This window comes from Scyliorhinus torazame, chromosome 4 (genome assembly GCF_047496885.1).
Source record: "Scyliorhinus torazame isolate Kashiwa2021f chromosome 4, sScyTor2.1, whole genome shotgun sequence".
Taxonomy (NCBI): domain Eukaryota; kingdom Metazoa; phylum Chordata; class Chondrichthyes; order Carcharhiniformes; family Scyliorhinidae; genus Scyliorhinus; species Scyliorhinus torazame.
This window is the reverse complement of record NC_092710.1, coordinates 51993375-52008978: the sequence shown is the minus strand read 5'-3', so window position 1 is coordinate 52008978 and position 15604 is coordinate 51993375. Positions and strand designations below refer to the sequence as shown.

The 15604-nt window shown below is 48.6% G+C and overlaps 2 non-coding genes across 2 annotated transcripts; both read right to left on the bottom strand.

Annotated features, from left to right (window-relative positions):
• Window positions 1-1038: 1038 nt before the first annotated feature.
• Window positions 1039-1112, bottom strand: trnat-ugu (transfer RNA threonine (anticodon UGU)). Its single transcript has one exon. It is a non-coding gene; the product is annotated as a tRNA-Thr (tRNA).
• Window positions 1113-8716: 7604 nt separating this feature from the next.
• Window positions 8717-8789, bottom strand: trnak-uuu (transfer RNA lysine (anticodon UUU)). Its single transcript has one exon. It is a non-coding gene; the product is annotated as a tRNA-Lys (tRNA).
• Between the last annotated feature and the right edge of the window lie 6815 nt (window positions 8790-15604).

The following is a 15604-nucleotide window of genomic DNA, read 5'->3' as shown; positions in this document are numbered from 1 at the left end:
CTCATATTGTATCATTTGAATTTCCTTCACTGGTCATTCAGCCTCTCCAGCTCATTTCCCTCGCAAGTAGACCGGCAGCCTCCCTTCGGCTTTCTTTCTCAAATTCAACAACTTGGACTCGCATTTTACCAATGACCTGTGATGTGACAACTGTTGTTACCCAGGGACATGCACTGGGACTTCAAGACATTGAAGATTACGTTTAGTTCGCTGAGATATCAGTGGGAAGCTGCAGAGATACAGATTGTATTTTGAGAGAGGGAATAAAGGGTGTCATCTGTTGTTTGTTATGGCAGAGAGTGAACGCAAGTAAGCTCATCTAGTAAAGTAACAAATTATGCAAATCGCAAATTTTCAGGGTGTAAATAGATCTGCAAATGCCACATCTTCATGGAAAACGCCCCATCCTTTATCCCGCCCAAATCGTTCTTGCTGACACGCAGCAACATATATCGTCCAATAAAAAGGCAAATTACTGCGGATGTGAAATCTGAAAAAAAACAGGAAATGATGGAAAATCTCAGTGGGTCTGGCAGCATCTGTGAAGAGAGAACCAAGCTCACGTTTCGAGGCTGGGTCACTCTTCATCAGAGTAAATCATTCAATCATTCAATCTTTGCTCACAGACATCGCTGACAGACATTCAAAATGTTCCTACTGAATTTCCTGAGGTCAATCCTGTCGTGCATTCAAAGGAAAATACTGCACATGTTGTGAATCTGCATGAGAAATTAAAAATGATTGGATTAAAGCTCATAAAATTTGAGGATGTCTGTGGAGCCAGACACAAAGTTAATGTTTCAAATCCGTGTGATCCTTATTCAGAGCTGAAGCGAGGTTACATGCAATGGAGTAGATGAGGAAAATGGTAGTTGCATGAAAAACGGGAGATTATGGAAATTTGAATCAAGTTTGACATAAAACATGCGAAAACAATCTTGAAGGTCAGTACCATAGAAATGTTGTCAACATTATCTGTGTTCACCATTAAACAAGGAGCATTCTTCACAGGATACATGCTTTGACCTGAATGTATAAAGGTACTGCTGAGATTTGAACTCAGGATCTCCTGTTTACAAGACAGGCGCTTTAACCATCTAAGCCACAGCACCAATCTGCAAAGCAACTTTGCAAGTGTAGAACAGATTTCAATTGTTTTGATTAAATTTTGTATTGTTGATATCTCCTGCTGACTTTGAGTGTGCAAACTAAAATATTCATCGGCACTGGGCTTTTGAAACTGAAAAATTGCAGTTATTTCTGAAAGTTATTAATTTAAAAGACGTTCTGCAGGAAAGGAGCATACAAACAGGAAATATTTTGCGAATTGGGAAGTGATTAAACATGGCCAGAAAACTACAGTGGTATAATGCAGGACAAGACCAGGAGAGAGCTTCTCCATTCACTGAAAATCTAGCAAAAATTCTTGAAAATTCTGGACGGCTGTTGCAATTTGGCAAACACGACGTTGTCACGGTTCTTCCACTTTCCATAAAGCATCCTGCATTCTTTATTTTTAATTCCTACCGTTCATTGGGAAGCAAACGCCTTGAGCCAAAATCAAAACCCTGAGAGGGACTTGAACCCTGGACCCTCAGATTAAAAGGCTGACGCTCTTCCGACTGAGGTACCAGGGCCCAATATAAAAATGTTCTCATGGTTCACTTCAAGGTCTCATATTGTATCTTTTGAATTTCCTTCACTGGTAATTCAGCCTCTCCAGCTCATTTCCCTCGCAAGCAGACCGGCAGCCTCCCTTCGGCTTTCTTTCTCAAATTCTTCAACTTGGACTCGCATTTTACCAATGACCTGTGATGTGACAACTGTTGTTACCCAGGGACATGCACTGGGACTTCAAGACATTGAAGATTACGTTTAGTTCGCTGAGATATCAGTGGGAAGCTGCAGAGATACAGATTGTATTTTGAGAGAGGGAATAAAGGGTGTCATCTGTTGTTTGTTGTGGCAGAGAGTGAACGCAAGTAAGCTCATCTAGTAAAGTAGCAAATTATGCAAATCGCAAAGTTTCAGGGTGTAAATAGATATGTCAACGCCTCATCTTCATGGAAAACGCCCAATAATTTATCCCGCCCGAATCGTTCTTGCTAACATGCAGCAACATATATCGTCCAATAAAAAAGCAAATTACTGCGGATGTGAAATCTGAATTAAAATAGGAAATGATGGAAAATCTCAGTGGGTCTGGCAGCATCTGTGAAGAGAGAACCGAGCTAACGCTTCGAGGCTGGGTCACTCTTCATCAGAGTAAATCATTTAATCGTTCAATCTTTGCTCACAGACATCGCTGACAGACATTCAAAATGTTCCTACTGGATTTCCTGAGGTCAATTCTGTCGTGCATTCAAAGGAAAATACTGCACATGTTGTGAATGTGCATGACAAACTAAAAATGATTGGATTAAAGCTCATAAAATTTGAGGATGTCTGTGGAGCCAGACACAAAGTTAATGTTTCAAATCCGTGTGATCCTTATTCAGAGCTGAAGCGAGGTTACATGCAATGGAGTAGATGAGGAAAATGGAAGTTGCGTGAATAATGGGAGATATGGAAGTTTGACATAAAGCAAAGGAAAGCAATCTTGAAGGTCAGTACCTCAGAAATGTTGTCAACATTTTCTGTGATCACCATTAGATGAGTTGGATTTTTCACAGGCTACATGCTTTCATCTGAACAGGTAAAGGTACAGTTGAGATTAGAACTCAGAATCTCCTGTTTATAAGACAGGCGCTTTAACCATCTGAGCCACAGCACCAACCTGCAAGACACATTTGCATGTGTAGAACAGATTTCAATTGTTTTGATTAAACATCAGTATTGTTGATTTCTCCTGCTGACTTTGAGAGTGTGTGGTAGTATGTATTGGGGGTCATGTGGGACTGGAAGCCCTAATGTCATTGGCTGACAGATCCCGGGTCCTGGTTGGCCGTTGACCTCATACTCCGCCCTGAAGGCGAAGTATAAGAAGCCGGTGCCTTCCCCCGCAGGCCAGTTTACTATCGGGCTGCTGGGGAACAGACACGCTAAATAAAGTCTCATCGACTTCACTCTATTTGTCTCACGGAGTCTTTGTGCGCCACAATTTATTAAGCGTGCCTAAAAAGGACTATGGAGCTCAGGATCATTCCAGAATGCCTGAGGATCTGCCCCCACGCAGTGAATGCGGCAGCAGCCTTCAAACACTGGCAGACTTGCTTTGAGGCCTACATCACATCGACCACAGGCCGCGTCTCAGACGAACAAAAACTGCAGGTCCTGCACTCGAGGGTGAGCACGGAGATTTTCACCCTCATTGAAGACACCCGCGATTTCCAGACGGCCTTCACAGCACTGAGAAGTCTCTATGTTCGCCCAGTTAACCAAATCTACGCTCGCTACCAGCTCGCGACAAGACGGCAAGCTCCCGGAGAATCGATGGACGAGTTCTACGCCGCGCTGCTGATTTTGGGACGAGCCTGCAGCTGCCCGTCGGTGAACGCAAACGAACACATGGACATGTTAATGCGCGATGCTTTTGTTGCAGGTATGCAATCCTCCCAAATCCGCCAAAGACTTCTAGAAAAAGAGTCACTAGGACTCTCAGAGGCACGGGCCCTGGCAGCCTCGCTGGACGTAGCCGCGCGTAATACCCGCGCCTACGGCCCCGACCGCGCGGCAGGCCATTGGGCCCCGTACGTACCCGCCGCGGCAAACCCCCTACCCCCCCCCCCGGACACCCCACAGGCTTGCGCAGTCCAAACGCCGAGTCGCACCGGGGGCGCCCGCTGTTATTTCTGCGGCCAGGCGAAGCACCCCCGACAACGCTGTCCGGCCCGCGCAGCCATCTGCAAAAGCTGCGGGAAAAAGGGCCAGTATGCGGTGGTGTGCCGATCCCGCGTGGTCGCCGCCGTCCCGGGAGAACAGGGAGCCCTACAGGCAGTCTATGCCTCCCAACCCCCCCAGCACGCCATGTGCGACCCGCAGGCGCCGCCATTTTGGGTCCCGATCACCGCGGCCCCGGGAGATCTGGGAGCCCTGCACGCCGCCTACGCTCCCCAACCCCCCTCCCCGCAGCCCATGTACGACCCGCCGCCGGCGCTCCCGATTTGGGTGCCGGCCAACACTCTCCACGGAGAGGAGGGGGTTTTTCGCATCCCTAACGCCACCCTCACCCCCGTCCCGCGCCCCACGCCTGACCCGCCGGCGCCACCTACCTTGACCCCGACCACCGATGTCCCCGGCGAGGGAGCTCCGCGCGGTGCCAGCGCTCGCGGCCCCACGCCTGACCCGCCGGCGCCGCCGACCTGGGCCCTCACGCCCGTCCCGCGCCCCACGACTGACCCGCCGGAGCCGCCGACCTGGGCCCTCACCCCCGTCCCGCGCCCCACGCCTGACCCGCCGGCCTGGGCACCGACCACCGCTGTCCCCGGCGAGGGAGCTCCGCGCGGTGCCAGCGCTCGCGGCCCACGACTGACCCGCCGGCGCCGCCGACCTGGGCCCTCACCCCCGTCCCGCGCCCCACGCCTGACCCACCAGCGCCGCCGACCTGGGCCCTCACCCCGTCCCGCGCCCCACGCCTGACCCGCCAGCGCCGCCGACCTGGGCCCTCACCCCCGTCCCGCGCCCCACGCCTGACCCGCCGGCAATACAACTTACCTGGACCCCGATCTCCGTCCCCGGCGAGGGACCTCCTCACGGTCCCAGCGCTCGCAGTACTGACCCGCCGGCCTTGGCCCCGACCACCGCTGTCCCCGTCGAGGGAGCTCCGCGCGGTCCTAGCGCCCGCGGCCCTGGCGCTCGCAGCCAAGGAACTCCGCGCGGTCCTAGCGCCCGCGGCCCGGGCGCTCGCAATGCAGGAACTCCGCGCGGTCCTAGCGCCCCCCAGACCCCCCCAGCACTCAATGTGCGACCCGCAGACGCCGCCATTTTGGGTCCCGATCACCACGAGGGGAGGAGGGGCCCCGCCATCTTGGACCGCCCCCGACCTGTACGACGCATGGGGCGGCCATTTTGTCCACCCCGACGCCATCTTGTGACCCCTCAGCTACGGGCGAGGTATGGGGGTGGCCATTTTGTCCATCCCCGACGCCATCTTGGACGGCAACAACGGACCCCACCCCACTACTACAACCACGGCTCGCTTCGGTTACACTCGATCAGGCTCGGCCCGGGACTCTCCAGATGATGACGACAACGGTCCTAATTAACGGCCACGAGACGCCATGCCTAGTCAACTCCGGGAGCACGGAAAGTTTTATACATCCCGACACGGTAAGACGCTGTTCCTTAACTACCTTCCCCAGCGCACAAAAGATTTGCCTAGCTGCAGGATCCCACTCCGTACAGATCCAGGGATTCTGCATAGTTACCCTAACGGTACAGGGGAGGGAATTCAAAAACTACAAACTTAACGTCCTTCCCCAACTCTGTGTCCCCACCTTGCTGGGCTTAGACTTCCAATGTAACCTACAGAGCCTTACGTTTAAATTCGGCGGCCCCATACCCCCACTCACTATCTGCGGCCTCGCCACCCTCAAGGTGCAACCCCCGTCCTTGTTTGCGAACCTCACCCCGGATTGCAAACCCGTCGCCACTAGGAGCAGACGGTACAGCGCCCAGGACCGGACCTTCATTCGCTCCGAAGTCCAGCGGCTACTAAAGGAGGGCATAATCCAGGCCAGCAATAGTCCCTGGAGAGCGCAGGTGGTAGTAGTGAAGACAGGGGAGAAACAAAGGATGGTCATTGACTATAGCCAGACCATCAACAGGTACACACAACTAGACGCGTACCCTCTCCCCCGCATATCCGACATGGTCAATCGGATTGCCCAGTATAAAGTCTTCTCCACCGTGGACCTCAAGTCCGCCTACCATCAGCTCCCCATCCGCCCAAGTGACCGCAGGTACACAGCCTTCGAGGCAGACGGGCGATTATACCACTTCCTAAGGGTCCCTTTTGGCGTCACAAACGGCGTCTCGGTCTTCCAACGGGAAATGGACCGAATGGTTGATCAACATGGGTTACGGGCCACGTTCCCGTACCTCGACAATGTAACCATCTGCGGCCACGATCAGCAGGACCACGACGCCAACCTCCAAAAATTCCTCCAGACTGCCAAAGCCTTGAACCTCACGTACAACGAGGACAAGTGCGTTTTTAGCACCGATCGGCTAGCCATTCTGGGCTACATAGTGCGCAATGGGATAATAGGCACCGACCCCGAACGTATGCGCGCACTCATGGAATTTCCCCTCCCGCACTGCCCAAAAGCCCTGAAACGCTGCCTGGGGTTCTTTTCATACTACGCCCAGTGGGTCCCCCAGTACGCAGACAAGGCCCGCCCCCTAATACAGACCACGACTTTCCCGCTGTCGACAGAGGCTTGCCAGGCTTTCAGCCGCATCAAAGCGGACATCGCAAAGGCCACGATGCGCGCCATTGACGAGTCCCTCCCCTTCCAGGTCGAGAGCGACGCCTCTGACGTAGCTCTAGCGGCTACCCTTAACCAAGCGGGCAGACCCGTGGCCTTCTTCTCCCGAACCCTCCACGCCTCAGAAATCCGCCACTCCTCAGTGGAAAAGGAAGCCCAAGCCATAGTGGAAGCTGTGCGACATTGGAGGCATTACCTGGCCGGCAGGAGATTCACTCTCCTCACTGACCAACGGTCGGTAGCCTTCATGTTCGATAATGCACAGCGGGGCAAGATCAAGAACGACAAGATCTTGCGGTGGAGGATCGAACTCTCCACCTTCAACTATGAGATCTTGTACCGGCCCGGAAAGCTGAACGAGCCGTCTGATGCCCTATCCCGCGGGACATGTGCCAATGCACAAATTGACCGCCTCCAAGCCCTCCACGAGGACCTCTGCCACCCGGGGGTCACTCGGTTTTACCACTTCATCAAGTCCCGCAATCTCCCATACTCCTTAGAGGAGGTCCGTACAGTCACAAGAGACTGCCACATCTGCGTAGAATGCAAACCGCATTTTTTCAGGCCAGATGGAGCGCACCTGATTAAGGCTTCCCGCCCCTTTGAACGCCTCAGTCTCGATTTCAAAGGGCCCCTCCCCTCCACCGACCGCAACGCGTATTTCCTTAATGTAGTGGACGAATACTCCCGCTTCCCTTTTGCCATTCCCTGCTCCGACATGACCGCGGCCACAGTCATTAAAGCCCTGAACAGCATATTCACACTGTTCGGTTACCCCGCATACGTCCACAGCGACAGGGAGTCCTCTTTCATGAATGACGAGCTGCGCCAGTTCCTGCTCAGCAAGGGTATAGCTTCAAGCAGGACGACCAGCTACAACCCCCGGGGGAACGGGCAAGTAGAAAGGGAGAACGGCACGGTCTGGAAGGCCGTCCTACTGGCCCTACGGTCCAGGGATCTCCCAGTTTCACGGTGGCAGGAGGTCCTCCCGGACGCTCTCCATTCCATCCGGTCGTTATTATGTACGAGCACTAATCAAACGCCTCACGAGCGTCTCCTTGTCTTCCCTAGGAGGTCCTCCTCTGGAACGTCGCTGCCGACCTGGCTGGCGGCCACAGGACCCATCCTGCTCCGAAAGCACGTGCGGGCACATAAGGCGGACCCGTTGGTCGAAAGGGTTCACCTCCTCCACGCAAACCCCCAGTACGCCTACGTGGAGTACCCCGACGGCCGACAGGACACGGTCTCCATGCGGGATCTGGCGCCCGCCGGCACCACGCACACCCCCCCGGCACCATCAACCCAACCGCCCCCCTTCCTGCCACCGCTGCACCCCGCGACCGCCCCCTTCCCAGGAGGATCAGTCCCCCTCCCCTTTGCACCGACAGCTGAAACCGTGCGGCTCCCGGAGGCGACAACGCTGGTACAAGCACCACCACCACCGCCGGGGCCGAGGCGATCGACACGGACGACCAGACCGCCCGACCGACTCGTGGCGTCGATGTAAAACAAAGATGGACTGTCCAATAAACATTTTGTTTTTCCTATATCCTCTGTAAATAGTTGTAACAGGACGATACTGTCCAATACGGTACTACCATGTAACTGTTCTATCCTCCCAGGACCAGTACTGTAAACCCTTACCACCATACGAAGCATCACGCCGCCGGGTTCATTTTTGACAAGGGGTGAATGTGGTAATTTGTATTGGGGGTCATGTGGGACTGGAAGCCCTAATGTCATTGGCTGACAGATCCCGGGCCCTGGTTGGCCGTCGACCTCAAGCTCCGCCCTGAAGGCGAAGTATAAGAAGCCGGTGCCTTCCCCCGCATGCCAGTTTACTATCGGGCTGCTGGGGAACAGACACGCTTAATAAAGCCTCATCGACTTCACTCTATTTGTCTCACGGAGTCTTTGTGCGCCACAGAGTGCAGACTAAAATATTCATCGGCACTGGGCTTTTGAAACTGTAAAAATTGCTGTTATTTCTGAAAGTTATTAATTTAAAAGCAGTTCTGCAGGAAAGAAGTATACAAACAGAAAATATTTTGCGAATTGGGAAGTGATTAAACATGGCCAGAAAACTATAGTGGTATAATGCTGGATAAGACCAGGAGAGAGTTTTTACATTCACTGAAAATCTAGCAAAAATTCTTGAAAATTCTGGACGGCTCTTGCAATTTGGCAAACACGACGTTGTCACGGTTCTTCCACTTTCCATAAAGCATCCTGCATTCTTTATTTTTATTTCCGTTCATTGGGAAGCAAACGCCTTGAGCCAAAATCAAAGCCCTGACAGGAACTTGAACCCTGGACCCTCAGATTAAAAGTCTGATGCTCCACCGACTGAGCTACCAGGGCCCATTGCACAAATGTTTTCAGAGCTCACTTCAAAGTCTCATATTGTATCTTTTGAATTTCCTTCACTGGTCATTCAGCCTCTCCAGCTCATTTCCCTCACAAGCAGACCGGCAGCCTCCCTTCGGCTTTCTTTCTCAAATTCTTCAGCTTGTACTCGCATTTTACCAATGACCTGTGATGTGACAACTGTTGTTACCCAGGGACATGCACTGGGACTTCAAGACATTGAAGATTACGTTTAGGTCGCTGAGATATCAGTGGGAAGCTGCAGAGATACAGATTGTATTTTGAGAGAGGGAATAAAGCGTGTCATCTGTTGTTTGTTGTGGCAGAGTGTGAACGCAAGTAAGCTCATCGAGTAAAGTAGCAAATTATGCAAATCGCAAAGTTTCAGGGTGTAAATAGATCTGTCAACGCCACATCTTCATGGAAAATGCCCAACAATTTATCCCGCCCAAATCGTTCTTGCAAACATGCAGCAACATATATCGTCCAATAAAAAGGCAAATTACTGCGGATGTGAAATCTGAATTAAAACAGGAAATGATGGAAAATCTCAGTGGGTCTGGGAGCATCTGTGAAGAGAGAACCGAGCTAACGTTTCGAAGTTGGGTCACACTTCATCAGAGTAAATAATTCAATCATTCAATCTTTGCCCACAGACATCGCTGACAGACATTCAAAATGTTGGTACTGGGAAAATGGAAGTTGCGTGAAAAATGGGAGATATGGAAGTTTGAATCAAGTTTGACATAAAACAAGCGAAAACAATTTTGAAGGTCAGTACCACAGAAATGATGTCAACATTTTCTGTGTTCACCATTAAACAAGGAGCATGCTTCACAGAATACATACTTCGACCTGAATGTATTAAGGTATTGCTGAGGTACCATTTGAACTCAGGCTCTCCTGTTTACAAGACAGGCGCTTTAACCATCTAAGCCACAGCACCAATCTGCAAAGAAGCTTTGCAAGGGTAGAACAGATTTCAATTGTTTTGATTAAACATCAGTATTGTTGATTTCTCCTTCTGACTTTGAGAGTGCAAATTAAAATATTCATCGGCACTGGGCTTTTGAAACTGTAAAAATTGCAGTTATTCTGAAAGTTATTCATTTAAAAGCAGTTCTGCAGGAAAGAAGTATACAAACAGGAAATATTTTACGAATTGGGAAGTGATTAAACATGGCCAGAAAACTACAATGGTATAATGCAGGACAAGACCAGGAGAGAGTTTATACATTCACTGAAAATCTAGCAAAAATTCTTGAAAATTCTGGACGGCTGTTGCAATTTGGCAAACACGACGTTGTCACGGTTCTTCCACTTTCCATAAAGCATCCTGCATTCTTTATTTTTATTTCCGACCGTTCATTGGGAAGCAAACGCCTTGAGCCAACCGAATTAACTCACAAATGAAGTTGAACCATTTATAGTTTTAAATGTCCCATCAACAATATAGCCTACCCCAGCCGAATTAACTCACAATTGAAGTTGAACCATTTATAGTTTTAAATGTCCCATCAACAATATAGCCTACCCCAGCCGAATTAACTCACAAATGAAATCCCATCAATTAAAATGCTAATCCCCAGACTGACCTGTGATTTCGTCGAGGCGGTCTTTCTGTGCCAACCGCGAGTGACCAGACTAATCAGACGATAAGAAGAGGGGAACAATCAATGTGCGGTCATTTTCCAGTTCTACATTGAGGGCACTCGTTCCCCATCCTCCTGTTCATAATCAGTCTAATTCTGATTTTGCAGTTGAAACCAGGATCGCCCTGAGAAATCCAGGTTTTCGGCACCAAATGTTGAATCGCAAATTTCTTTATCCGTCAGTCTGGCCTCAATAAAAGTCGAGATGGATTTGCAGGTATAACATTAGTTATTTTATTCAGCTTGCAAGCTACCTAGTCCACAGTGATACAGATAACATGTTGCTCTCTGCAGCCCCGGGAACTAAGTGAATGTCCCAGACAAAGAGATCAGTACTGATACATTCAAATGGCATCAAGTTTCACATACTCGACACCCATAGGTCATCCTATGTCCCTCCTGACTTGTTTGATCTATTCTGATTGGCTCACTTCCAATCCCTTTCTCCGGCCCCTATCAATTCAACATCGCTCTCAAAGACACACCTCTTCCTGCTTTTTTCCATGCGGTCTAAAATCCTTTGTCTCTACTTGCCAGAATCAAAGTGGCTTATTTCTACATTACATTAACTAATATCTCTAAAGTAACTATTTTACATCACATTCGTCATTCCCTCCTTTTATCATTCCATGATAACCGAACTATCCAATCCATAGCTACGGTTCCTCATCTAAAAAGACCTGTCGCTGCATTTCCAATTCCTGTCTTAGCCCCCCTTCATCTGCTTCACCCTCATGGATTTTAACAGTTAAATTTCTTGGGGCGGTGATCTGATCCAGTGCACCCCGCATTCTACCCATCACACATTTAAGGATGGCCAGGCCCACAAAGATGCAGCCGATAGCTACCACTCGATACATGGCCATATTTATCAACCAGTCCTTCCAACCTCCAAATCCCCAGTTACCCCAAGAGCCAGGATCCTGCATCCCGTCCAAGTGATCCCGTATGCGATCCATAAATTTAGTGATGTTAGCGGTCAAGTCTTGAACTCCCACGATACACTTGCCCTGCACTATGGCGCATACCCCACCCTCACGGGCCAGAAGATAGTCAAGAGCATACCGGTTCTGCATTGCAAACAACCGTAGCTGAGACAACTCCTTGGTTATTGCCCCGAGGGCTCCCAAGGTTTCATTTCCCAAGATGGTAAGGCCGCAAATAAAATAATTCCGATCACTGACAGCCAAGGAACCCCCCACACCTCCCAGTGTCAATACGCCCAGAATGCCCCACCCGGCTGAGTGGCCCCGGTTGGGTGCAAGAACCTGAGGTTTTTTCCAGTTCTCGCAAAATTCAGCAGAGACTGCCCGGCGTGCTAACTGATTATGCAGGTTCCACGCCGAAGGGCAGGGGACTGTGGTAGGGACTAGAGTCCCTATAGCAATTCGGCGGGGAAATGGGGGTGACAAAACATTGGTCGCTGTACCATTAAATAAAAAGTAGTATCCTTGCTCCGTGTGCAGGCTAGCATCACAATCAGCATATCGGTTGCGTAAGGACCCTCCAGTAGCACAGTTTATCCAACTTTGAAACGCCCATTCGGGCCGCCTAGAAATGCAGAAAGCCCTAGTCCCAACAGTGATATGAGAGACATTCGCCCAGCCACAAAGGAGCTGGAGGCCGGCGTTCAATGGAACGCAAGTGGTGTTGTAACAAACGCATTGGCCAGACGCCTGGGTGATATGGCACCTCCTGTCCGTACAGGTGGGAAACAGACATGTTATATTTGTGTCCACCTCTACCAGCAAACAGCCATATCCTTCACTGCTGAAGCAATTCTCGTACGACCGGGAATCCCTATTGGGAGTGAAGTGGCTAGGTATGTAATCCCTCCACCGTCGCAGCCTATCGTACTGTGAATGGGAATTATCCCGAGGAAGGGGAAGGCAAATAGCCGGTGGTGCTGAATCCGGATCGTAAGGAAGAGTGACTTGCTCAGGCAGTGGTTCGGAATGCTGACAATGGACCACCTTGTAGATTGGTTGGGGCTACACAGATACATAATATTCCCCTTTTCCATGTCCATCGCCAATAACACGCCAAGCGAAGTGAGGCCAAATATCATACAGACGATGCGTAGCCACTCCATCATGCTCCACACCTGTAAAATAGCACTGGAGAAGGGAGGCAGTTTAGTATCCGACCTTTTACAGTAGTGGAGATGGACTCAATTTACAGTGATGTAGGTGGACCCAAGCACTTCGCCCCTCCACTTTAACTGCTGTGGGGGTGGTAAGGAGAACTTGGAAGGGCCTGTCCCATCGCGGCTCCGATCCCTTCCTAGTCCAATTTTTGACCATGACATAACTACCGGGCTGGACTGAAAGTGAGCTAAGTACTGGGGGCGATGGCTGGTGAGCCGCGTGGACCTGGCCATGGAGTTCCTTGAGCACTTGCGTGAGGGCTAGAACATAGGTGGTCATCTCTTCAGTCATCTGATGAAACTGAACCAGTCTGGGAACCTGCAGGCTCCAGGGAGTTCTAAGAGGCCTGCCATAAAGAATCTCGGCGGGAGAGAGCCGGGCCGGTCCCGCAGGTGTAACCCGCAGCTGGAAGAGGGCAACGGGGAGCAACTTAAGCCATGTCAGTCCCGTGTCTGCTCTTAATTTAGCCAATTTAGTTTTGAGGGTCTGATTGTGTCTCTCAACCAACCCGGCCGCCTGCGGTCTATAAGCACAGTGTAACTGCTGGCGTATGCCCAACTGTGAGCAAAACTCCTTGTTAATTTGTCCAATTAAATGAGGCCCATTATCAGAACTTAACTGAGCTGGTATACCGTACCGGGGAATGAATTCCCTCATCAAGACTTTAACCACAGTAGCAACTTTATTATCGATAGTCGGATACGCCTCGACCCATCTGCTGAACACATCCACAATGACCAAAACATATTTATAACATTGACACCTTTCCAACTCAATGTAATCCATTTGGAGCGTCTCAAAGGGACCACTGGGCAACGGGGTTTGCCCCATCCCACAAGAGATACCTTTTCCGGTGTTATATTGCTGACAAATCAAACACCGATTACTGATACTTTGGGCCAACCCCTGCATTTTAGGGTGCCACCAAGTGTCCAGCAACAAATCACTAGTCCCTCGAGCCCCACAATGAGTTGCAAAGTGTACACATTCAATGACCCATAAAGCCAGCACATCAGACATACAAGTCTGATGTGCAGGCGTGGTCCATAAAGAGGAAACAGAATCATATGTACAACCTAACCGTTTCCACATTTGTTTATCACTCTCAGGAGCGTCCTCCTGTAATCTTATGACGTCTTGGATGGTTGGCATTGACTTGTCAGAAGCAGACATATTTATAGTAGATCGTTTAGTCTGACTTAACATCTTAGGCATCTTAACATCTGAAGGAATCTTTAATTTATAGGATCTTAACCTGTCGAACCACGCCAAGTTTGGGGGAAGCTTAGTTGATGAATCAAGTCCTGGCGCAATACGACAAGTTATAAGATTTGTACTATTTGTAGACTGTGTTAAGTTGTTCGATTCCTTGTATTATTCGACTGTGTATAGTTGAAGGAATTTATATCATCTCTGCTATTCGGTTATCAGTAGCACTTTGCGAATACTGGAACTCAGCAGAAATTTGCAGTATAAACTCCTCAGGTGCCAAAAAGAATTGTTTTATTTGTAGTCGCTTGATTACAATTTGAAAGTCATTTAAAAGGCAATTCGTAGACAATTCGAAGCTTTCAGAGAATTACTGACATTATCTTTCTTTGCTTAGGCAGACAGCTCGAAAGTAACTTTTTAAAGGTCAAAGTCTGGCAATGAAACATGAAGAGAGAGAGAGAGCTAATCTTCAGCTAAACTCAAACTCAAAGTCAAAAGTGGACTAACATCACTGACACAGACTGTTAGACTGACAGAACGCTCAAAAGACATCTCTAAAATGGAGACTATAAAGGACAAAACTGACTAAACTAAACACTAAAACCAAACCTAACCTAAAATGGCCGGGAGAAACTTTTCAGTTATACACTTTCATATCTGTCTTAAGTCGTCTAATTACACCCCAATATAATCCTAATTGGTTTGGGTTAGACTCAAACACATTTGATTTGATGGCAAGCCGTCCATCTTCAATGTGCAACATCAGCTTTTCTGACCTAACTGTTATCGGCATTGTGAACAATGGTGCTGTGTATTCAGTCCCTGTCCTTGACAATTAGCACAAGCAGTGTCAAATTATCTTGCTGTTTTAATGTCACACTGTCTTTGAAAATATGCATTTGCCAGAACAACGGACTTCAGTAAAAGTGAATTATGCTGTATAAATGGGTATTAAAACTGGGGCTCAACATTTATGCTTAAACAGCTATCTTTTACCTATACTAGTTGTATTCGAAATACCTGGCTTCTACAGTCGGCCCTTTGATAAATCGAAAAATTGAGATATATCAGAAAAGATTAAAATACATCATTAATGCGATAGGATAGGTAAAAGCGCAAAGAATCATTGCAGTTTTAAACAATAAAATTGACACTTAAAATACAACAGGCATTTCAAAATAATTATTATAATTAATGGATTAATCAAATTTGACCCTACTGATTCAGTATTAATAAATTATACAATGTTAATAATACAGTCAAAATAATTATTATAATTAATGAATTAATCAAATTTGATCCTACTGATTCAGTATTAATAAATTATACAATATGTTAATAATAGTCAAATAGTTGATTGATCAGTAATATTTCAATAATAGTATTTCAGCTCAAGTTCATCAATTACGGGTACCGTTGGGTTAGTTTGAATCATTCTGATAGTTGGTCCCCTGCGTTTAGCGAATAGGTTTTTTATGCACTTAGCACATTGGTATGTTATGTAAATGGTGAATACAGCTACACAGGAGAATGAGATTATTCTTATTGTGGACATTCCAGTGGGTCCAAGCCACCCACAAATTTTATCCCAGAGAGAGATAAATTGGGGTGGATCAAGTTTTTTGATTTCGCTTTGGATATGTAATGCCAAATCTTTAACTTCTTTCGAGTTATCGGGAATGAAAGTGCAACATTCTGCACCAATCAGGGCGCAGGTGCCACCTTTTTCAGCTAGCACATAGTCAAGTGCCATTCGATTTTGTAATACCATGGTTCGAATTGCTCGCATTTCGTCAGA